This window comes from Heloderma suspectum, chromosome 4, assembly GCF_057233095.1.
Source record: "Heloderma suspectum isolate Gila_16-S chromosome 4, 16-S_ref, whole genome shotgun sequence".
NCBI lineage: Eukaryota > Metazoa > Chordata > Lepidosauria > Squamata > Helodermatidae > Heloderma > Heloderma suspectum.
The window spans coordinates 76,513,007-76,536,540 of NC_139461.1; the positions used below are offsets into that span (position 1 = coordinate 76,513,007).

General features: G+C 44.9%; 1 protein-coding gene across 1 annotated transcript in view; it reads left to right on the forward strand.

Annotated features, from left to right (window-relative positions):
• Positions 1-13,097: 13,097 nt before the first annotated feature.
• CHST9 (carbohydrate sulfotransferase 9) overlaps positions 13,098-23,534 on the forward strand; it is a 109,216-nt gene continuing 98,779 nt past the window's right edge. Inside the window, exon 1 of the mRNA XM_084849635.1 lies at positions 13,098-13,193. The gene's annotated coding sequence lies outside the window, so the exon portion shown is untranslated. The remainder of the gene's footprint in view (positions 13,194-23,534) is intronic.

Below are 23,534 nucleotides of genomic sequence, written 5' to 3' on the forward strand. Positions count from 1 at the left end.
TTCTTGCAGATGTTTTATCTAAAACTCTCTCATTTCCAGGTGTTTTCTTGGACCAGAGTAGGACAGTTGAATTTCCAGGGGAAACCAGACTACAGTTCTCAGGGTTTAATATGATAGTGTGCATGTGCACAGTCCTATCAGCATGCATGTGCCAACATTACAAGCTAGGAGAGACATCTCAGAAAACAGAAGAGCTTTTTCCAATGGCTCTCCAAGAAAGCTCAAAAATTACTGAACTGATTTCAGACTGAGCCAAAGGGAGTTTGTCCATCATTACACGTTGTGTTCAAGATGATGTGCTCAGATAATGTGAACAATAAATAAACATTAAATCCAAATGTTCCCCTGAGGGAAAAAAAAGATCAGCTTGTCACACACCTAGGGCTGTGTGAATTGGCTCTTACAACTAGACTACAAATCCATGGTGACACAATTGCTCAATTGTCTCCTACAACTTTTTTTGCATTTTGCTATTTTCCTCAATATCTTCGCTGATATAGAAGCCAAGCAAACAGATCTATGATTGAAAGTGTGTGCACGTGTGTGTGTGTGTAAATTTTCTAAATTCGGCCACCCTGTGTTATATATGCTGCCTTTCAGTCATTCACTGTATGTATTCAATATTTCATTTCCCTAGTGCTCTCTGATGGAGGGACCCAGTGTAATTCACAGTGCTGGCAGAAGAAAGTGAATGAAACAACACAGTCTAAGGAAACTTGCCCTTTGAGTTCAAAGATTCCTAGTAGATTAAAAAACCCTTGCTCATCCATTCCAAATAAGTTATGTGAAAGTTCACCAGAAAGAATGATATGAGCAAAGAAAACAATATAATCTTTATTACCTGCAATCTTTTCTCATTGAATTTAGTTTTATGTGTGACTGAAGGGAAGCTGCTGCACTGTCTTGCTGACGTATTTCTGCTATTTACAAAGTTTAGGATGCAAGTGGAATGCTAATTGAAGGGCCCCATATTTAATGGTGCAGCCACATCTTTCAACAGATTGTGCAACATCTTCCCATCAGGCTTTTCTCCACATATCACTTTGTTCCTCCATCTATCTAAAGTGAACTTGTCAACAGATGTGGAATCAGCATAGAATCTGATCTGCTTTGGGGATACTATGGAGAAGATTTTTTTGTAGGCCTAGTGCACATACGTTGGGTATATATTAATGGTTACTGTACACAGATTTTAGTTTCCAAAACTAGGAGATTTGTGAAAAATAGATTGGGGGGAGGGAGCTATTTAAAATCTGCATAATATACATAAGGTTTAATACATGCTGAGTTGAGCTCAAAAGATAATTTCTACTTCTTTGTAGATTATTTGCCAAAACATTGCTTCACTCAAAAAATGGAAAAGCAAGCACACAAAAAATGTTTCTGCAGAGGTTTACCATGAATGTTTGAACAATATATGCAGTGCAGTCCTAAGCAATTTTATTCAGAAGTAAGTTTCACTGCATTCTATGAGACTTGCTGCCTAGTAAGTGTGTTTAGGATTGCAGCTTATCCAAACACTTTGGAAGTTCATGTATTTATGTTAACTGTGTTTGGACTTTTGTAGGAATAGCTACTGAAATAACAAAGGAGAAATTTATGACATATGCCAGCAGTAAAACACTTTCCCTTATATGGGCCGTGTACTACTGGCCCTGTTCACACGTAATGACAATCCATTTGTTTTAATGCACAATCCATGATTGGCTCTTTCATAGGTTGTGCAGTGTGATGTGCAAACCCAGATAGCTGGGTTGTTTATGAGCAAAACAACCCAGCAGTTAACCCAACAACAAACCATGGGTTAACAGGCAGGCAGCATGTCCACCTGTGCACAACAACCCATCAATTTTTTAACCAATGGGTTGTTGTTATGTACGAACCAGGTCAATGTGTGAAGAGCAACAATGAACATTTTGATTTCCCAGGGTAGTCAGACTAAAGGATTTGTGATGTACATATTAGACAATATTATTCAGAAGCCTTTGGTAGATCCCTCAACACCCATGAAAACTCTCCCCATCTTCATGGGTTTGGACAGGTATTTTCCTACTGCCTGCAGTTTTAACCCTCAACAAAAGCTACCTTTAGTCCAAAAGAATTCTCTTTGCTCCATTCTTCAGCTGCCCAGGGCTCTCCTGAAGCTAGTGAAGACTCTAAAGCAGGGATACATAGGACCCTGGAGGGAACGCACAGGGAGCCTTTAGTGCAGTGGTGGGGAATATGTGGTCCTCCAGATGTTGCTAGACTACAACTCCCATCAGTCCTAGCCCATGGTGAAAGATGATGGGAGTTGCAGTACAACAACATCTGGAGGGCCAAAAGTTGCCCAGCCCTTTTCTAGGACAAACAAAGCCAAGGACACCTTTCCATAACCGAATTCCAGCACTGTTTAGTATAAATGTAGTCACCATGTTACTATTTCAAACTATGTCTACATAACAAACATTTTCTTTCTGTATTTAAAACTTCCACTTCAAGGAGACCAGTATTACAAAAGGACTGGAGAGAAGAGAACATGATTCTTCCTGAAACACTCAAGCTGGCACCACTGCACATTTCAGCTGACTCGATTAAAAAAAAAGCAGTTCAGCCTCCAGACAAGTCTTTCATAATACGTTTTTCTTGTGCCACATGTCATGATGCAGATCAGTAATGAATGGATTAGGAAATGCTCTGTCTCATTTTCCTAGCTGCACAGAATGCTTAACTTCACGGCTACACTCATGCCCATAATGCCAGCTGAGCATCTGCACTGTGTCGATGGAATAGCCAGACTTATCAGACTAACTTATAGTTCTTACATGGCAAAACAGTCATAAGTCAGGTGCTCTCTTTCCTTTAAATGCAAAGTTTAAAGTACTTGATCTTGTCTGAAGATACAGCTTTATTTGGTATCTGAATAAATCAAGGCAAAGAGAAGTATATCTTCTGCATGCATTTCTCTTTTGTAATGAAAACTACAGTGCTCTCTGGATTATCTGAGGAAGCCCAACTGGAAATTCCTGTTAATGCCACTATATTATTTCACTGTGACTCCACTGCACCCAACAGATGCAACTAGCAGCCCCAAAGACCTGGAGATTTCCTAAAAATCTAGTTGGTCACAATTGACCATTTTCATCAGTAAATGAAATGTCCAGAGAACAGAGTCTCCAGAACTGAGTATTTATACATTAAGATGATAAGGACTGAAGGAAGAGACTTATATATCTAGAAGAAGTGGCTGACCAATACTAACAAGTGTACTGGCCAGTACTAACAGTGCTGTTGAACAGATCAATTAGTCAAGGTTGGGGAGTACTGAAAATTGAATACTGTCTACCATCAGTTTGAAGAGATTGATGCCATTCTTGGCTAAACTCCCCAGTTTAGTTCATTGTAAATTTCAAGATGGGGAAGAATATTAGGGCAACAAAGATGATCAGAGGACTGGAAACAAAGCCCTATGAAGAGAGACTGAAAGAACTGGGCATGTTTAGCCTTGAGAAGAGAAGACTGAGGGGAGATATGATAGCGCTCTTCAAGTACTTGAAAGGTTGTCCCAGACAGGAAGGCCAGGATCTCTTCTTGATCATCCCAGAGTGCAGGACACGGAATAATGGGCTCAGGTTACGGGAAGCCAGATTCCGGCTGAACATCAGGAAAAACTTCCTGACTGTTAGAGCAATACGACAATGGAACCAATTCCCTAGGAGGGTAGTAGACTCTCCCACACAAGAGGCATTCAAGACGAGGCTGGACAGCCACCTGTCAGGGATGCTCTGACTTGGATTCCTGCATTGAGCAGGGGGTTGGACTCGATGGTCTTGTAGGCCCCTTCCAACCCTACTATTCTATGATTCTATTAGAACAAAGATATTTAGCTACAGATACAGAGTAGTGGCTTAAGATTGTGAGCTATGGTCCAGGAGATACTGGTTCAAATCTTTCTTGAGCTGTGAACTTCCTTGATTGCCTTAGGCAAGCCACTGTCTTTCAGCCTCAGCACCAACTCTTCATCTGATATACAGGGATAGCACAATACTGACCTGCCTTTCAGAGTTGTTGTAATAATTACTTAGGCTACAGTTGCTATGCATGCTTATCTGGGTGTAAGTCCTATTGACGTTAGTGGGGTTTACCCCAAGTAAACACATACAGGATCACACTGTCAGTTAATGCATGTGAAGCACTCTGAACATTCAAAATAGCTTCAATAATGCTAAATAGTATTATTAAATTAATAGTGAATAGAGTGCCAATTTTAGCAAATTGCCACTGTCAATGCCTGCAGCTACATAGCCACATCTGTTCATGTTGTTCCGTTCATGTGTCTTCCTTTGCAGAGCTTCTCATGTAAAGACGTGACCAAGGCTAATGAAGGGTGACTTGACTGAGGCCCAAACCAGATGGAACATTGGGGGATCTGTAATTGTATTGCCCACTTTAAAAAAATAAATAAATCCTGAAGCAAAACCTAACACAATAATACCAGGAAGTTTTCTCCCAAGGGGGAATATGTATTAGCCACGCCCCATTCCTCTGGCGAAAAAAACCCCAACAACCCTGGACAAGAATGTATTGCAAATATCCCAATGTCTAGCCTATCTCTGACCTTTGGATCCATGACAGCAAGCATACTGCCCACAACACAGTTGCCTGTCATGGTGCAGCATCTAAGGATATCTGTCTAAGTAAAGATTCAACGTTCTTCAGTCTGGATAACTCAAAGATAACTCCTGCTTAGAAATATAGTGTGTCTAGGAATAATGCCCCAGTTCATAATAAGCTCCAAGGCAGGAGCTCAATTCCATTTTGGGTCATTACAGAACTCCTTAAAATCTGCATAGCAATTCCAGTTTCACACTAGCCATGCTAAATTGTTATCTACAGTTTCTGGATGCAGTTAAACATACATTGTATTCCAGTGGTTCACTTCTTCATTGCTGCTGGGTGAAGTAATCCCTATTCATTCACTGTAGATAAGTGTGTAAGACAATTCAAGACCTGTCAAATGGAAACAGGCCATTGAGGCATAAAGATTTTGTTGCAGGTGTTCTAAGCAGCGGCAGTGCCTAAAACACCCAGATAAACCTTTAATGGAATAAACTGCTGTAGGAAAATGATTTAATTGTGCAAGCCTGTGAAGGGAAGCCCACCTCATACTTTGGGAACTAAAGTTTATGGTTCAGCACTAATCCCTGTAAAAGAGATAGCAGGGAAGTAAAGGCTAGTGGTTCTGAGAAATCTTCTCTCTATAATAGTTCTCTGTATGGCCACTTGCAGGTTATTTAACCATTTCATCCCTGTGGCTTTCAGCTATCTTATTTTTTAATTATCATCATCATCATCAATTAAATTTATGTGTCACTTCCCACCACAAAAAGCAGTCTCAAAGTGCAAAATACAGAAATCCATGATAAATATAATGGGAGGGATCAATATAAACCATAATCAGCACAATAATACAAATACAAATAAATACCATAAAAACATAATCTAAAAACAATACAATATGAAAAGTGTACATCCACAAATACACAAAACCTTCCCCCGCTCACAGCCTAGAATCAGCATCACAAAAAGCAGCCCACAACAATTGGGCCATAATTGATATCCAGATGCCTGGGCAAATAAATACATTGTTGGCTGGCACCAAACAAATGACAGTGTCAGTGCCAGATGAGCTTCTTTGGGAAGAGCATTCCATTAACACAGGGCAATCACAGAAAAAGCCCGTTCCAGAACACAACTGGGCTACCAACTGAAGCTGGTAGGAGGCACTCCATACTAAAGAGGCTGCTTGAGCCTCCCATAAAAATGATGGATTCTGGGGGGTGACCCTATCCAAGACCAGTTGCACTTTCCCCATCCAGACAGAGAAATCCCCACCAGCAGAGCCTCAGCCTTGTTTGGACCAAGCTTCAATTTATTGGTTCTCATCCAGTCTGTTACCTAGGCCAGACCCTGGTTCAGCACATCCATTATAACGTTCAAGATGTCTGCAAATGCGTTTGCGATCCTGTACATGTCCTTTTCCTGAACCGCTTAACTGCTACACTCAAGAAAGGTACCGTCAGAAAGCTGAGAGGGATGGGAAGATAATAGTTTGTGGTTGGGGAACTTTCTCCCACCTGCCTTTGGGAGAAAGCATAAAGAAAAGGCATTCTCAATGCAGAGTCAATGGCTGTTGTGACATCAAAAGCCAGAATATCAATCATCTCTCCAGTGGAAGCTGGTGGCTCCGATGTCAGTGGGGTGGTGAATCCACTCCAGGTTTCAGTCAGAACTCTAAAGGAGCCCTTTTAGAGTTCTGACTGAAACCCAGAACGGATTTTGCATGTTTGAAAATTCTAAACTCACAATAAAAGTTGTGCCACGGTGCAGATTTCAAACATTCCCACCATTGGGTGGTCATCTCTCTGAGTGTTCTAAGAGGATGGCCTGAAGATTGGATGTGGCCATCTGGTGCTTGTGTCAGTATGACTTTGCTCTGTTGTTCTTCCCCTCTCAGGTAACATACTAGAGGCTGAAGTGGGGTGCCCACAGATTGGGAGAGTGCTGTCAGCCAAGGGACAGCAGCCAGCCAATGACAGTTCCTTCCTGTGGCTGACAGAAATGAGAAGATAAAGCCTAGTAGAGTGTCCAAGGTTGCTTCTGAATGGGGGTTGGACTCAATGGCCTTGTAGTCCCCTTCCAACCCTACTACCATTCTATGAAGCCCGAGACCTGCCCCAGGAGATGGAGGACAATCTGATGGACTGTCTAGGGGCAGCTTACTTTGGCTTGGTGTATATATAGGGTGCTGCCAGCTTCTCAGCTGTGGGATAGACTGCTGTAACCCATGGGTTAGAACTGACTGAGGGATGTTATGCATTCCAGAGGTAAGAAGCTTGGCGCCCCTGTAAGTACTGTGTGTAGCAGAGGGTGTGGTGATGGTGGGAGGCAACAACAATGGGGAAGGCAATTCAGACATCAAAGGGGTCTGTAAAGGGGTCCCTTATATCAGACCCAGTCTTTGAAGAGCATGCCAACCTGGCTTTTATCACTGAGATCTGGTTGGATGAAGAGGGTGGGGTCAACCTCTCCCAAATGTGTCCACCAGTGTTCTTGGTGCAGCAACAAGTTTGACTCAAGTGAAAGGGAGGAAGGGTAGCTTTGGTGTACAGGGCATCTATCTCACTGGTCAGGTACCCTGTCCAGCAGTCAGCCACTTTTGAATGTCTGTACCTGGTGTTGGGATCTTGAGACAGGATTGGGTTTCTGTTGGCATACCACCCATCCCACTGCCTAACAGTCTCCCTGCCTGAGCTGACGGAGGTGGTCTCAAGTGTGCTGCTGAGGACTTGAAGACTGGTGATCTTGAAGGACTTCAATATTCACACCAAGGCTGCCTTGACAGGGGTGGCTCAGCCTCCCTTCATAGCCTCCATGTCAACCATGGGCCTGTCTCAGTTAATTTCTGGCCCAATGCATGTGGCAGGACACTGTTGGCATGTACAGATCATTACCTGATCAGTTTTGATCTTCCAGCTGCCTGGAACCTCCACCAGGGAGGTGGACCAAATTTGATGGTCTGCCTTAGGAGGCTTATGAATTCAGATGCCTTTCTGAGGTCTCTTGGAGATTTTCCTGCAGGTTTAGCTGGTGGTCCTGTCAAAGCCCTGATCTCCACTTGAAATGAGGGAATGACCGGGAGCTTGATACAATAGCTCCCAAATGTCCTTGGCCCAGTTATAGAGCTGCATCAGCTCTCTGGTATTCAGGGGAGTGGAGGACAATTAAGTGACTGGGGTCAGCAACTAGAGTGGAAATGGTGAAAGACTCGGACTGAGTATGATTTGACACAGTTAAGAATCCATCTTAAATCTTATTCTGTGGCGGTGATAGTGGTGGAGAGACTGTACTTCTCTACCACCACTGTATCTGCTCAGTGTCATTCAGCAGAACTTTTTTGGGTATTGAAGGGCCTTCTTAGTGTGGGCCCATGAAAACAACAACTTGAGCCCCAAAAGTCCACTATGGTCAATTTGCTAGACACATTGCAGATAAAGTTGCTCGTATCTGTGCCAATTTAGGCGCCATTGTTTGAACAGAGTCAGAGGTGGATGTGACCAGAGTGTCATCTAATTATGTTATCATGGACACTTTTCCACTTGTTCAGCCTGAGGACATGGACAAATCTGGTACTCCATATTATCACTAAGATTAATAAATTATTTTATTGCAGTTGGAACACACACTACAGTTTCCACATGGCCTGTCTTAAAAAACCTGAGGGTCAAACTACACAATATATTAAATACATAGCATGCAGCTCACCCTCTCATTCTTACTCTAAAGTAAGTGCGTGGAGCCGCAATCTGGATGAGTGCCATTACAGACAGGTACAAGAGGTTTAAACCTTCCCCCTCAGCCACTTGATTTCTGAAATTTCCACCACCACCGCCCCTGGTATGGGGGCTAAAAATGACTCCACTGGCAGCAGTGAAGGTTTTCTTCTTTTATGTTTTTGCTGAACAGCAGACCGGAAGGTCGGCAGGACAGCAGTTCAAGACCCGAGTGCCGCGTGATGGAGTGAGCTCCCGTCTTCAGTCCCAGCTCCTGCCAACCTAGCAGTTCGAAAACAAGAAATTGCAAGTAGATAAATAGGTACCGCTTTGGCGGGAAAGGTAACAGCGTTCTGTGCACCTCGGTGTTCAGTCATGCCGGCCACATGACCACGGAAGCATCTTCAGACAGCGCTGGCTCTTTGGCTTAGAAATGGAGATGAGCACCACACCCTAGAGTCGGACACGACTGGTTGGGGACACCTTTACCTTTTTACACTTTAGAGGAAGAAAGAAAGTGAGGGTCAGCTGCATGCTATGTCTTTAACATCAAGTAGTTCAGGGGTGAGCAGTTTGGGGCCCTCCAGACATTTTTGCTTACAATTCCCATCAGCCTATTGGCTGATAGGCTGATGGGCATTGTAGGCCAAAACACATGGAGTTGCCCTCCCCCCTGCTGTAATTTGACCTTGAGAGATGCTTCAGTCATTTTCTGGAGAAAATTCCTGTGCACACATTCAAGAGGAAGAAAGCTCTTTGGTATTCATTTCTGTTAAGATCCTAAACTTGTAGCTGAAGCATTTAAAAATTTACTCCCATTTGGAACATCATACTTATGTAAATTGGGATTCTAATCTATAGTTTGTTTCATTGCCTTATTTTTAATGTAACCATCTGTAGAGCGGCCTGCTGTTATATTCCTTTTGCTCAACCCAACATAAAGAACTTTACTGATGTCAAATAATGGAACTGTTTCAGGGTCAAACTAGATAAGTGATCCCTGATGGGATTTTCTATGGTTGTCTAAAAAGGTAAAAGCAGCCACATCAGGAGACAGGGGGCATCTCTACACCAGCCTAAAATCCTACATTTAAAATGGGGCTTTCTGCTTCCGTTTTAAATGCAGGATCACAACGACTCCCCTTTTCACATGCTTCCTTTTCCCCCACCCCCTTCCCCCTCCTTCTCCCTGTATCCGAGTCTTCCATTACCTTTCACTGATCTCGCTCCTCTTCTTGCTGCTTTTCCTCTTTTCACGGAGGGAACTCAAGCAGGACACATCTGCGATCTATTTAAAAACGGAAGAAAGGGCATTTAGTGCAGGAGAGACCCTGGAGGGTCACGGCGTCATGTAAAGAGCCCGCAAACGTCTGTGAGGGAGCAATCTCAATTGCAGGATACGCGCTCCACGTGAAGAGAGCCAGGGTTTGATTGGGGCTATGGAATGGGGGAAGGCAGTTTTGTGCTTCCAGGCAACTACAGACAACTGAATTAGATGCACCAATGGCCTGACTCAAGCAAGAGGCAGCTTCCTCTGATCCCATTAGAAGAGACAACTACTACGTTTCTATTAGGAGCCTCATGCGGCGCAGAGTGGTAGGCAGCAGTATTGCAAGTTCGATCCCAGCGGAAGCCAGGTCCCGGGTAGCCGGCTCAGGTCGACTCGGCCTTCCATCCTTCCGAGGTGGGTAAAATGAGGACCCAGCTTGCTGGGGGAAAGGTAGTCACGACTGGGGAAGGCAATGGCAAGCCACCCCGCTATGGTCTGCCATGAAAACGCCAGCGTGACAAGCCTCCCTCTAGGGGTCAGCAGTGACTCGGTGCTTGCACAGGAGGAACCTTCCCTTTTTTTTTTCTATTAGGAGAGAGAAAGACTGCATCATACTAATTCCAGCGAACTGAGATAAGATTACTCTGTGTTTGGCTACTTGAGCGGCTGCCTTCTGAAATGCACGGGGAGCAAGGAAACAGCTGGTGAAATATGTGAAGTAACACTGAATACATATAACTTCATGAGGCTAAAGCTGCAACCCTTTGCAGACTTTCCTGGGAGTGAGTCATACTGAACACAGCAAGACTTACTTCTGAGTAAACGTGCAACGCATTGTGCTGTCAAAGCATTGTAATCTTAGAATAATTCCACACAAGGTCAAGCTTGCAAAAGGAAACTGTGCGCCCAGGCCTCAGCAGCAGTTACTTGATGATGTATTCTTTGCCAGGTAAATTGATACAGAAAGAAGAAAATGATCTCTGGCCAAAAGCTCCATTTGAAAACAATATAAAGGTAGGGATTAAAACTATACAAAAAAAATTACTATCACATAAGAACACAGCTATAGATCTAAAAACTAACAAAACTAACGTTCCTAAAATAAAAGATGATGCCTTCAACATATTAGGCAAAATTACGTCTTTGGCTATAAACAGTTCAAATCACCAATGTGTATGGTGAATAATTCCAAAATCAACAGCTGGGAAATACCTTTTTCAGGACCAACCAAAATGGCACAAAATAGTGAGCAAGCTTCCATGTTCCCTGGAGATGATTTGTTGAATCTGTGTGTTTGTATTTTTAAACATTTTGCCTTTGTTTTTAAATACATGGTAACATGCTATTATGCGATAGGAAAAACTTAACAACATACTGTACTATCCTTTTGCCATTCTATGAAAAACAAAGGCTATGTGCAAGAATAAACACGATGAAAGGAAATAGACCCTCCCTAAAAACACTACAAGAGTTTTCTAGAACAGAAGCAAGGCACAAGGAGGATATCTCCCTTAGCCCGCAATCCTGTATCACAGGGGCAGGGAGCCTCTTTCAGTCCTAGGGCCAAATGCAATTTCAAAGAAGCTCAGGGGGGCTGCATTCCAGTGTTGGGCAGGCTCAAGGGCAAAACAGTGGAGACCTAGGTCCGTCTCTAATGATGTAATTCTGCAAACTCAAATAGCGCTAGCAGAGCTCCACTGACTCTTTCCATTGTGCAAGTTGCCCATTACACTTGTGCAATTGGTTATGCAAGCAGTTGCACAAGGATAACGCACAACCACTCATGCAAATGTCACTTTAGCTGGATTCTTCTCTTCTGCATAGTTTGGAATGTGATTTCCGCTAGTGCAACATCATTTGCGCCAACGTAATGACACAGTTGGATACTGCCCCAAACACCAGCATATATTACTTTAAAGGTGCAATCCTATGCATGTTTAGACAAACAAGTCCTACAGCTGGTTGAGACATGCTGGGAGCTGTAAGAAATGTCTAAACATGCATAGGATGTATGCATGGTAGTAAGAGCTTTAAATGACTGCTAGCTTTAGGAGAGGTATTTCAACCTTTTTAGAATGGGGAAAAAAACATGCAAAAGCTGGTGAACCACAAAATGATCAGCAGTCTAGGAAAAGGGGGCATGGCATCTGGGGAACCCAAAGGGCCAGATCTGGCCAGCAAGGCGGAGGTTCCCCACCCTTGCTGTGTCAAATTACCTGGGTGTAGGGCCATTGAACTCAGTGGAACTTACTTCTGAGATGACATGTATAGGATTGCACTGTTAATATATTGTCACCGCTGTCACACAAATGTTAAGACCCACTGCATTATCAAAAGAAAGTCTTGAGCTGCGTGTAGTCTTATGCTGTTGCAAAAGAAAGGTGAGTTCTGTTTTGGACTGAATTAACAGAAGTGTTGCATGCATGAAAGTCCAGAATAGTTCTGCACCCCTCAGCATGGATGAAGGTTTGCCAGGAGTATTTGGGCCAGCACACTTTTATATCTGTAAATTCTAGATGATCCAGAGGGGAACAGAGAGATTATAAATGGCTTGGAAATTCTTTGCAATATTTCTCCCTGCATAGAGAGAAAAAGATTGAGGACAACAGCTTTCAGGAGGATGTAATAAACCAAGAGGGAAAACAACTCAGAGGACAAGGACAAAAAACACTGGATTAAAACAGAAATTGTGATTTCGTGGGGGGGGGGGGTGATGACACGACGTTCTAACTTTAAATTACATTCAAAAAACAAGCAATACTGTGGCCTGTGTAGTGGAACTTCTTCCTTCTCTGCTAGGCTGCAGTCCTATGCACACTCATCTGAGCGTAAGCCCCATAGTGTGCCTTACTCCTGAGTAAACATGCAGAGACTTATTTCATTTCTATACCGCCCAACAGCCGAAGCTCTCTTTATAGAGATATTTATACCTCGCTTTTCGGCCTTAGAAAGGAACCCCCAAAAGGGCATACAAGCCAAATTAAACAGATGGTTTCTTTCTAAAGTTTGTAACGGGCCTAATCCTACGCATGTTTAGCCAGAAAAAAGTCGTCCAACTCCCAGCATTCCTGGCCAGGAAACGGTGGGCCTTGAGGGGCTTTTTTTTTTCTGTTTCAACGTGCATAGGATCGCAGCCGAATTCCTCCAGATGAATGAAGCGTGTTTCCCGAAGGAGTCTCCCGCGACCTACAAAGCCAAAAAAGAAGTACACCGGTGGCCTTTCTGCCTGTCGCGCGGCTCTCGGAGGCACAGCGCCCTGCAGGGGAGAGAGGGCGGCTCTCTGGCCCTTGGGGCCGCCGCCGCCGCCGCCGCCGCTTCGACGGCTTCAACGAGTGAGGCGGCGGCGGCCCAAGAGACGGTCGCCTTGGACTTGGGTGGAGCGGGAGCCGAGCCGCGCCGCGCCGCGCCGCGCCCCGCCTCGGCCGCTGCGCGGAGAAGCGCCCCAGCGAGGCGAGAGCGGAGGGCGCCTCCCGCCGCGCGGAGAGCGGCCGAGGGAGCGGGCTAGGGGCGGTCGGGGAGCTGGGGCGGGGCGGGGCGGGGCGACGGAGGCAGAGCCCGGGAATCGCCGCCGGTGCCGCTCCGCGGCGAGAGTCGTCGGGCTGGCGCGCCAGGTGAGTGGCGCTCTCCGGGCGCAGCGGGCAGCCCTCCTCCCTGGCCTCGTCCGCCGCGCGCCGGGACTCGGTGGCTCCCGCGCCGGCCCCGCTTTCGAGGCTGACCTGGCGGGACCAGGGCGCAAGCCCGTAGGGCTGCATCCTCAGTTAATCGCAGGTCGCAGCCGCGGCCAGGATCAGGCGTGATTTGAACGCACACCTGGCGGCCGCTTCGGGCGGGCGACTGTCTGCGGCGCGGGGGAGAATAAAGCCGCCGCCCGGCCGGGGAACAGGCTGGGCCGTCCAGCGTGGCGACGACTTCCCAGGAGGAGCAGCCGGAGCCCATGCTCCGCCCTTGCCTGCCTGGACTCGCTTGAGCCATGTGGGCTGCCTTCTCCTGAAGCCTTTCTTAGGAACTCTTCCGGCCCGCCCGCTCGAGCGTGATCAAGGCCAGTACTCTCTCCACGGCCGGCACGCGGGTCTTTGGCCCACCAGCTGCCTTCCTCTGTGTGGTTTAGGGTGCTGTAGAGATTCTGCGCCTCTAGGAGCTGCGTCGTGAGCAGAGGTTCAACAGGGGTTGCACCTGTCAAGGGCAATGTGGGGGAGGGGAGCCCTTTCCTGTGTCTTAGGGGCTGATCCCATAGTGGCCAAGCGTGTGAGCTGGGGAGTCCTCATTTTGGGCGAGATACTTCTGAGCCTCCCATCTGCACTGTGGCAATAATAATAGTGGCCCAGTGTACAGGTTCGTTTTGTAACGTTTCTGAAGTGTGCTGAATACTGGAAATGTGCTGTACTTTCCTGCAAATGTTTGGGCATTGAAGAGTCTAGGTGTGCTGTTGAAGAAGTGGGCTAGGTGATCTTCAGGTTCCTTACAGTCTTGTAACTTTTGCCCTGCAGTTCTGCTAGAAGGGCGTCAGGATCTCTTGTCATCAGTATGATCCCATCAGTCTTATTTCTGTATTGTGTAGTATGAGCCTTTTTTAAAATAAAGTATTTTAGGGGAGGCATTAATTGTTATGTTCCCCAAGACATGTACGGAGTCTGTGTTTACATTTAAGATTTGTTTTAAAGTTTGTCTGCATTGGAAAAGTACTTTCATGGGCCCAACCCATCTCTTTAAACACAAAACTCTTGTGGTGATGGTTGACACTTGAAGTCCTTGGTTTGTGGATTTAAATCTGACTCCCGAGTCCACAGACATCAGTGGAAATGTAGCAGGGGTCTTTGATAAATGCAAATTATGCATTACCTCCACATATTCTGGGTATGTGCATAATATCTATTATGGTTTTGCAGGAAGAATGACTAAAGCATTGCAAGAAAACTAAAAAAAAAAAAAAAAAGCAGTTTGCTTTTTAAGTTCTTCAGCACTGAGTATAAAAGCCCTTGAAGTTAAGCTGTGTTCTGTCATTCTACTTTTTTAAAAGTGATCCTTGGGGAAATGTCACTGTGTTTCACAACAAACTGAAATGTTTGGTTTCAAAGCAAAATGTTGTTACTCTTGTGTGGGCATAAGTGATCAAAGCAAAGGCTTCCTGAAACACTGTCAAGATTGTTTTCTTTCCATAGATAGGAACTGGAAGAATCCTGATTTTGAGAGAATGCAAGTCACTTTGACTACCTCTTTTTCAGATATTTATATGCTTGAAAAGGTTTGCTAACTTTATTTTGAAAATAGACTTCCATATGACAGCTGCTTGAAATAGAGCTTAACTTTATTTCCACAGAATGGGTTGCTTAAGACTGCAATTCTATACCCACTTACCTTCTGAGTAGACATGCGTCAGATTGCGTTGTAAGTAAATGTCCACATTTTCCAGAAGGGTAGCCATCTCAGTCTGTTGCAGCAAAAACAAGAATCCTTTTGTGGAATGAAGGCCACTTTATCAGATAACCGTTAGTCTTTAAGGTGTTAAAAGACTCATCCTTGTGAAAACTGTGGCTGAAACACATATGAAGAATTTGTTTTCTTATGCCGCTTGTTTTTTGTTTCGGTTTGCGTTTTAAATTATGTATGATCCTGACTAAGGTTGCAACCTTTGATTAATTTAGGATGCAATCCGAACTCAGAGGCTTACATGTATCCAGTGCAAAACATTTTGTGCTACATTTTAGTTAGATGGGTGATTCTGCCCATCTAGCAGAGACTTCAGGGAGGGGGAGGGCAGGGGCTGAGGCGGGGATAGGAAAAGGTGTAAGCCAGATGCCTGGCCTCCTCCCCCCCTTCCTGCCCGCAAGAATGCTCCCTTCTCTTCCCCCACCCAGGGTCTCTGTGCTCCATTTGCCAAGTGTGGACAGGTAGCCAGCACAGTTCTCTCCATGCTGGCTATGATGGTGGAAGGGAGGGGAGCGCGGTTTCCTGGTTCCAAGCCCAGAGCCCTGTCTTGGAGCTTGGATCCAGGAAAATGAACAATTGTTCCCTTAATAATAGATTGGTTAATCAAGCTTTTGACTAAAAAGTTGTCCTTTGTTGGGCAACTCATAACAATTTTTTTTTAAAAAAATCAATATTTAAGAACCGCAGGTGCAAGAGGCATCTCCCCTTCATTCTTGCAAGTGGGAATACCTCTTCCTATGTATGAAGAACTCTGTTCTATGATTTTTTTTCTGTCTAAAAATGCATAAGATTGTGACCTTAATCTTTAAAAGGACTCTTCGTATATAAATGTATACAAATCTAATTTATTAAAACTCATACAGTTATCATCTAAGATTTCTTTAATCAAGTGTTTTGTTGCTGCTTCTTCACTATCAAGCAGTGTCCCTGTTTTAGAAAGTGTCTGACAGTGAAGTCTTATTCATATCTACTCAGTAGTAAGCATCACTGAGTTCAATGGGACTTACTCCTAAGGAAGTCTGAGTCGGATTTCCTTGGAGACAGTGGAAGCCTGTGCATATTTAGGCAGAAGTAAGTCCACTAAAGACTCTTCAGAGTCTTTTCTCTCATGCACTGAAGCATGTGGAAGGGGCATGGGCTGCATGTACTCAGCCTGCCCCCAGTTGCTATCACCGCTGGTGCCACCCCCTCACCTTTGCACTTTGAGAACAAAGTTCTGAAGGAGGATTCGTTGTGCATTGCTCTGAACTTGTGAAGAATCCTCTTCAGAACTTTGACCTCAATGCTTGAAGTCTGGGGCCGGCCAGAGCTGACAGGGGCATTAGGGGTGAGGAAGCTTTAATGAAGCATTAGGAAGCTTTAATGAGCTTCCGCCATGCATTAAAAACATGGCTGTTCAGGCAGGCGTTTGGGGTGGGCTAGGGTATTTTAGAAAACGTTTTTATTGTAGAATTTTATTATCCGCTGTACATCGCCCAGAGTGGCTGGGTGACCAGCCAGATGGGCGATTAATAAATTTAATAATAAATAATAATAAAAGGGGTGGGGCTAATGCATGCAGCCCCTCTCCCCCCCCCTTTCTTTGTTTGAACACCTGAGAAGAAAACTTCTGAAGAGGGCACCTACTCCACTCCCCAGGGCAGAGAGATAGGTATCTTAAAGTCTGATGACCCCTCTTGCTGCCAGCAACTTTAAAAAAAAATGAAAATCTTATTTGACTTGGGTAGGGATCTGTTCCGGCCCTAGGGGGCAGATGTGCTTTCTGGTCACTCCTCAAGGCCCAGGTAACATCAGCGGATGACCCCTCCTTCCTGAAGCCCTGCTCCTGATATCATAGGGGCCCTTTTCTCCATGCCTCTCTGTGGATGGAGAAAGGAACTCCTTAGCACTAGAGAAGGGCTGCCTCTACCTAGCACTGAGTAGTGAAACCCCTCTTATCACTGATTGGACATAAGACCAGGGTTTCACTACTCAACACTAGAGAAAGGCAGCCCTAGAATGTATTCTGGAAAGCCTCTTGGAGTCATGGAAGGTGTTTTATTAAGCACTGTAAAGAAAAGGGTAGCCCAGACCACAAGCATTTCAGTTACGCTGGTGTTTCCCCAGAACATCGGTGTAAACAGGGCTGTTGAATAGTTAACAAGGGCTTAACAAAGACTTCAGTAGTACAAGCAGAGGGTTGTATCCAATTAGTCCTCCCTACTGTGGAATGTCCAAGAGACAAATGGAGAGGGGATGATTCCTCCTCCCTCCTGCATCCTTGTGTGTGTCCCTCCCTCCAAACATCTGTTCCAGGAGTTGGGGGCCCTCTGGAGCAGATTTTGGAGAGGTGCCTGGGGCTGTAGGTGGGAGAAGAAAGTATGCTCCTGTGATTTTCTTGATTCTGCCTTGAATCAAGAAGAGGACAGTTTTGAGTTCTCCTGACTTATCAAACCTTCCTTTCCTGATTCCCCAACCCAGTTACCACTCCCTAATTAATTGCAATTAATTTTGAAAAGGATAAAAACATTTAACATTAGGAAATGTAAAATTAGAGGAAATAAATGAAACAAAGCAGTCGGAAGAGAGGGCCTTTGTCATATGGGTGAGATTTGAGTAAGATTAACATTCAATTAAAGAACAGTGGTAGAAAAGGCAGCCAAATTGTATTGAACTTCTCTGATGTCACTCTTCTGTAACATTTTTTTTTGTTCTTCAATAGATAAAAAGGTCTTCAACCCAGTTTTCAGATATATACACAGAACATGATAACAGTAAAATAAAAAGCTTTGCTACAGGTGATGCTGGCATTCCAGTAGGTGATAGGTTTGGGAAGTTTCCAGAATGTGGGGATATACACCGGTGTTATGTGACTAAGGTCACAATCCATGCTGGCTGGGAAATGCTGGGACTTGTAGGGTTTTTTTCTGTCTAAACATGCATAGGATTGCTCCCTAAAAGAAGGCTCTAGCCCTAATGATGACGAAAGTCTGCCGACGACATTGCTCTAAAAGACTTCAATAACAGGACACTTCTGTATTTTATACACCAGAGTTCCCTCTGAACTATTGCATCTCCAGCATATATTTAAAATGCCTATATTAAAATATTTGGGAAAATGCTACTTTTTTTGTTTTCTTCTCTCTTTTTTTGCTGAATAGGCCCAAGGACCAAATTACATATTATGTGAGAGAGCTGTTGCTGGACCTCCCTCTTAAAAAACTGAACAGCAGCCACTGGCAGATTCATATCTGCTTGTTGCAGCAGCATGTGGAAGGAGCATGTAACCTTTCCATTGTGCCACTTTTCCAGTCTACCTCCCACCCCAGTGCTTTTTTTATTTGCACATTTTTCAACAAACAGCAACCTGTGGTGTGTGTGACCTAGATTTCCCCCCACCGTCCTATGCTGTTGCTTTGAGCAAATTGGCAGCCCTCCATGGCTGCATTTCAGTCCATGAATATATAAATGGGAAGGGGGAAGACCCATTGGCAGATCTTCCACATAACATATTGTTTGGTCCTAGGTCAAAGAGGTCAATACATGACAAGTCAATGACTGAAGGTACAACATTGTGATTGCATAATGTTGTTATCTTGAACCCAGTAAGTTCCTAAATCAGGGATTGGGAGCTTCCAGCTTGTGCAACCTCGGGTGAGTGCGACCTGTCCTTCCCCCACGCCTGAAGTCTAGCAGGGAGGGGAATCCCTGCTGATATCTCCAATCACTGGCTGGAGATTACATCCCACCCTTGTGTCCTCCCCAATGGGGGAAGGTGGGAGGCAGGGCAAAGCTTCTCCAGGAGCACTTCTCCAGCCAGTGCCTCACTTGGGACCTGCGTGCAGACTTTCCCTAGATTGGAAGCTGGGTCCCAAACTGAACACCAGCTGGCAGAATGGTCCTTCAGCTAGTGCCTTGGCTTTCTTACATGTGGGTTCCAGCTGGTGCTTCAGCTGGAGACCAAATGATGTTGGTGTGTGGGCATGCCCGTGATGTCATTTGGCCCATGGATGGCTTGGTGGGGGTGTCACGTGGCCCTCCACCCCCAGACAGTTTCCCACCCTCATCCCAAATAGTTCATATTGGGTTTTCAGGCCATCTAATGTGAACTTACGCAAGACTACAGCTAGCTGAAAGACAGAGGGGGAAACCTCTGAGGCTTAGTATTTTTGGAGGTTCAGAGGCAGCTAGCACAACCTTGGCTCCAGTTATGCCTTTTGGGTTGTGTGCCCTTCAATGCATAACCCATGAGCTTTCTATTTTTCTAGAGTGTCAGATAGGTGGATGTTTGCTCTTACATTTCCAGATCTAGTTACAGTGTTAATAATTTGTTTAAATAAAAGGCTAACACCAATGAGTAGTGTTACTGTAGTGTGCATGGATATATTGCATTGCAAGAAAATTAAGTGTCCAAAGAGTATCAGTGTTCTTGAAAATGTAGGTAATTCCTAGAATGTGTGCATGCCAGTGACTTCTCATGGCTCACATACCTACTTTTTGGACTGTGTGATACCACCCAGTGGGAGCTATTAAGATTCTTATGTTGGGCAATTCCCATGTAGTTGTTTGGTATGGAAGCCCTGTTGTATTCATGGTGGTTATAAAATGGCTTTCTATGGATTTCTTGCAGTGGAGAAATGCAGGTGCTTGAAGGCTGGATCTGGCTTCTTAGCCACTTGGAAGCAATGTCAGTTTATTACCAACTGCACATAAGTGAATGCAGTTTCCAACTGTATCTCTTCTGCAAGCACCTTGCAAGAGCACCATGGGTGAAGATATCACAGAGGAGGACATCCTTTTTGTCCCTGAGGGCTGCATGCAGCAATGGGTGGTGACTTGGACTGCACCCCTGCTCACAGATGCATGCACGCCTGCACATGCACCTATTTGCGCAACCACACAAATGGCTATACACACACACACACACACACACACACACACAGACACCCTCTCCTTGCCCCCAAGCTATTTTCATCAGGCTCACTGGGGAAAAGGGAGAGGGGTCCTCATCAGGATCATAGTTTCCTCACTGCTAATAGCAGCAGAAAACACAGCAGTCTTGGTGAGAATTGCTGGGAGGAGGGATAAACTCTTAATCTCTATCTCTCTGTCACACACACACACACACACACCAGCCATTTTCATAGCAGGGGGAAACAGTGATCTGTTCCCCACCTCCTAAGTGGTGGCTAATCAGTTGGACAGCAGGGAAAAGAGGGTGGGGTACCCTAGGGATTCTGCAGGCTGCATAGAGAGTGGCTGAAGGCTGCATGCAGCCCATGTGGGTTGCCCACATGTGGCTTATCCCCTCACAAAATTATTATTTCCAGGAACTAACAAATAGAATTCACTACCCCCAAAATGTAGTGATGGCCACCAACTTGGATGGGTTTAAAAGGGGATTAAACAAATTCATGGACGATGAGATTATCAGTGGCTACCAGGCATGTTAGCTATATATAATATTTCCAGTATCAGAGACAATGATGCTGGGAAAGACTGAAGGCAAAAGGAGAAGGGGACGGCAGAGGATGAGATGGCTAGATAGCATCACGGATGCAATGAATATGAACTTGAGCACACTCCGGGAGAGAGCGCAGGACAGGAAGGCCTGGGGTCCATGGGGTCACGAAGAGTCGGACATGACTGAACGACTGAACAACAGCATCAGAGACAATGTGCCTCTGTATACCCCATAGTTGGGGAACACAAGCTGGAGGGTGCTATTGTATTCATGTTCTGCTTGTGGATTTTGCCTTCGGGGCATCTGGCTACTCTGTGATGAGAAGCCTGGACTAGATAGACCTTCGTTCTGATCCAGCGTGGCTCTTGTTACATTCTTAGGTTTAAATTGATGGCAATAGCATTTGAATAGAAGCTAGGAACAGTGCCACATTCTGTGTGATGTGATCTGAATCCTTTTGTCATTTCTTATTGTACGTTGTACTTTAAAATATATGCTTTCTACTCTGATATTATTGGGTGACACCCCATCACTTGAAATACCCAAAAGGTATGACATTTGAAGACTTACAGTAACAAATGCTAACGGAATATGTTGTTGTTGTTCAGTCGTTCAGTCGTGTCCGACTCTTCGTGACCCCATGGACCACAGCACACCAGGCCTTCCTGTCCTGCGCTCTCTCCCGGAGCGTGCTCAAGTTCATATTCATTGCATCCGTGATGCTATCTAGCCATCTCATCCTCTGCCGTCCCCTTCTCCTTTTGCCTTCAGTCTTTCCCAGCATCAGGGTCTTTTCCAGGGAGTTTTCTCTTCGCATTAGGTGGCCAAAATATTGGAGCTTCAGCTTCATTATCTGTCCTTCCAGTGAGCACTCAGGGTTGATTTCCTTTAGGATGGACTGATTTGACCTCCTTGCAGTCCAGGGCACTCGTAAGAGTCTTCTCCAGCACCACAGTTCGAAAGCATCAATTCTTCGGCGCTCAGCCTTCCTTATAGTCCAGCTCTCACAGCCATACATTACTACTGGGAAAACCATAGCTTTGATTAGACGGACCTTTGTCGGCAAGGTGATGTCTCTGCTTCTTACTATGCTGTCTAGGTTTGCCATAGTTTTCCTCCCAAGGAGCAAGCGTCTTTTAATTTCATGGCTACAGTCACCGTCTGCGGTGATCTTGGAGCCCAAGAAAGTAAAATCTGTCACTGCTTCCATTTCTTCCCCTTCTATATGCCAGGAAGTGATAGGGCCAGATGACATGATCTTAGTTTTGTTAATGTTGAGTTTCAAACCAGCTTTTGCACTCTCCTCTTTCACCCTCAACAAGAGGCTCTTGAGATCCTCTTCGCTTTCTGCCATTAGGGTGGTATCGTCTGCATATCGGAGGTTGTTGATAATTCTCCCGGCAATCTTAATTCCGACCTCTGATTCATCCAACCTGGCATTTCTCATGATGTACTCTGCATATAAGTTAAATAAGCAGGGTGACAATATGCAGCCTTGTCATACTCCTTTCCCAATTTTGAACCAATCGTTTGTTCCATGTCTGGTTCTTACTGTTGCTTCTTGACCCTAGTACAGGTTTCTCAGGAGACAGGTAAGGTGGTCTGGTACTCCCATCACTTTAAGAATTTGCCACAGTTTGTTGTGATCCGCACAATCAAAGGCTTTAGCGTAGTCAATGAAGCAGAAATAGACGTTTTTCTGGAATTCTCTTGCTTTCTCCATGATGCAGCGAATGTTGGCGATTTGATCTCGAGTTCCTCTGCCTCTTCTAAACCCAGCTTGTACTACCGGTAGTTCTCCGTTCGCATACTGCTGAAGCCTAGCTTGTAGGATTTTGAGCATCACCTTGTTGGCATGTGAAATGAGCGCAATGGTGCGGTAGTTTGAACACTCTTTGGCATTGCCCTTCTTTGGAATTGGAATGTAAACTGACCTTTTCCAGTCTTGTGGCCACTGTTGAGTGTTCCAGATTTGTTGGCACATTGAATGCAGCACTTTAACAGCATCATCTTTTAGGATTTTAAATAGCTCAGCTGGAATACTGTCATCTCCGCTAGCTTTGTTGTTACTAATGCTTCCTAAGGCCCACTTGACTTCACTCTCGAGGATGTCCTGCTCAAGTTCAGTGACCGCACTATCATGGCTATCAGGGACATTCAGATCTTTCCTGTATAGTTCTTCTGTGTATTCTTGCCACCTCTTCTTAATCTCATCTGCTTCTGTGAGGTCCCTGCCTTCTTTGTCCTTTATCATGCCCGTCTTTGCACAAAACTTTCCCTTGAGATCTCCAGTTTCCTTGAAGAGATCTCTAGTCTTTCCCATTCTGTTGTTTTCCTCGATTTCTTTGCATTGTTCATTTAAGAAGGCCTTCTTGTCTCTCCTTGCTATTCTCTGGAACTCTGCATTCAGTTGGGTATATCTTCCCCTTTCTCCCTTGCTTTTCACTTCCCTTCTTTCGTGAGCTACTTGTAAAGCCTCATCAGACAGCCACTTGGCTTTCTTGCATTTCTTTTTCTTTGGGATGGATTTCGTTGCTGCCTCCTGAACAATGTGACGGACCTCCGTCCATAGTTCCTCAGGCACTCTGTCTATCAGGTCTAATCCCTGAAATCTATTTCTCACCTCCACTGTATATTCATCAGGGGTATGATTTAGGTCATACCTGAACGGTTTAGTGGTTTTCCCGACGTTCTTCAATTTAAGCCGAAATTTTGCAAGAAGCAGCTCATGATCTGAGCCACAGGCAGCTCCAGGTCTTGTTTTGACTGACTGTATAGAGCTTCTCCATCTTTGGCTGCAAAGGACATAATCAATCTGATTTCGATATTGACCATCTGGTGACGTCCATGTGTAGAGTCGCCTCTTGTGCTGTTGGAAAAGAGTGTTTGCTATGATCAGCATGTTCTCTTGGCAAAACTCTATTAGCTTTTGTCCTGCTTCATTTTGTACACCAAGGCCATGCCTGCCTGTTATCCCGGTGATTTCTTGACTTCCTACTTTAGCATTCCAATCCCCTATGATAAAGAGGACATCTTTTTTTGGTGTTAGTTCTAGAAGGTGTTGTAGGTCTTCATAGAACCG